Source organism: Lucilia cuprina, chromosome 3 (genome assembly GCF_022045245.1).
Source record: "Lucilia cuprina isolate Lc7/37 chromosome 3, ASM2204524v1, whole genome shotgun sequence".
Classification (NCBI taxonomy): domain Eukaryota; kingdom Metazoa; phylum Arthropoda; class Insecta; order Diptera; family Calliphoridae; genus Lucilia; species Lucilia cuprina.
In genome coordinates, this window is record NC_060951.1 from 3,348,441 (window position 1) to 3,350,415 (window position 1,975).

Below are 1,975 nucleotides of genomic sequence, written 5' to 3' on the forward strand. Positions count from 1 at the left end.
ACTAGAACAGAACTAGAACAGAACTAGAACAGAACTAGAACAGAACTAGAACAGAACTAGAACAGAACTAGAACAGAACTAGAACAGGACTAGAGCAGAACTAGAACAGAACTAAAACCGAACTAGAAATGATCCATTATTAATCCAGAATTGATGCAGAACTGTATTAAAACTGATTTAGAACAGAACCTTTGGCGTTTTTTATGAAAAAAACGCTTAATTGTTAACTTTGCTTTTGTGCTTTTTTATTAATATTTTGGATTTATGAAGGTTGTGTTTTGTATTATTTGCAAAATGCACAGTATTTTCTGATAAGGGGTGTAAGCACTTTATCAGTGTAAGTTTAAGACTCAAAGCTAAAGCATGCACGGTAAATACATATAAAAAGAAATATTTTTAATAAAAGAAAGAAAAAAACAAATAATAATAAAAAAAATAATAAAAATATGAAAGAAAATAATAAAAATTAACTAAATTGTTAAAAAAGCTTTATTAATTTGTGATTTAAACTTTTTTGAAAATAATTAAAATTTTTTTTTTTGAAAAAGTGTTTTTTTAAGGAAAATTTTTTTGTTTCTTTCATTTTAGCTTTAACGGGCCAAGTGTGATATAAAAAGATGTGTTAATTAAGTGGAAAAAAAGTATTAAAACAAAAAAAACTTTAGAAATCCTTCTATAACATTACGGGCTGCACAAAAAAAAAAGCAACAGTTTGTTATTAGGCTCTTGATTAATAACAGCTGTTAATGAGAAAACAATAACAAGAAAACAACTACACACAAGAAAGAAAAAAAAGAAACACTGTAAAAGAAAGAAGAAAACCTCAAGAACATAATTATTCTAAAACTTCCTCTCTTTCTCTCTCTCTCTCCACCACCCACGTTTTTTAAACTACGACAATAATATTTAGCAGAAAAACAACAAAAACAACAACAGAAACAGCAACAAAATATGGTGGCTTCGGGTGGTTTTAAACAACAATTGCGTACAAATCGCTGTTATGTTTCGTTAGCCTGCTCAATTGGTTCGATTAGTTTGGCCCTGGGCAGCCTTTTTCAAATACCCAATACCACGGATCGTATAACCATGCAACGTGGTTTGTTATTAACCTCATTGGGTTTCATCTATTTCATTTCATTGACGGATTTTTGTAATAAATATTTATTGGAGACAAAACATGGCATTAAATTTCGCAAGAAATATCGTCTTATGATGTCCGATGTTATGGATATGACTAATAAGTAAGTAATATAAACACACACTTTTTTTCTTTTTAAAACCAACTTAGCGTATGAGTGTTAATATGAAATTAAATAATAATCATACGTTTAGTTGGCTGTAAGTGAAATAAAATTATTTCTTTAATTATTAATTAAACTTTAAAAACTTTCTAACTTTAAAACTAATTACCAGATTTAAACAAAATTTTAAGCATTTATAGCAAATATGATAAACTTTTAAAATAATCAATAATAAATTTAAAATTTTTAACTCAAAGTCCTATAACTATCAGCCAAGTTACACCTTCTTTTTTTTTCTTTCAATAAAACAAACTCCATTTGAAAACTGCCTTTACTCTCTCTCTCCTCCTAATTTCCATAATCTTTTATTTCCATCAATTTCTATAGTATTTCTTCTTAATCCTCCTTAAACAATATTGACCTTGACGCCTTATTTAACACGCCACAGAAGTCATGCCAACTAGACATTTGTTATAAACTAAACTATTAATTTATTTGATTAAAAATACAAAAAAAAACCTTAAGCCTTAAACAAACTAAAAGCTTATAAAACCATTTCTCTTTAAACACACAAATACATTTGTTTATATGCAGTTCTAATCTTAAATCAGCTTCCCTCTCCCCCCAAAAAACTTCATTAGCATTTGGCCTAAACTAAAAAAATACAAAAAATGGAAAAAATATGTGGGTGCAACTTTTTGTTTAAATAAATAAAATTAGTCCAAACATACGAA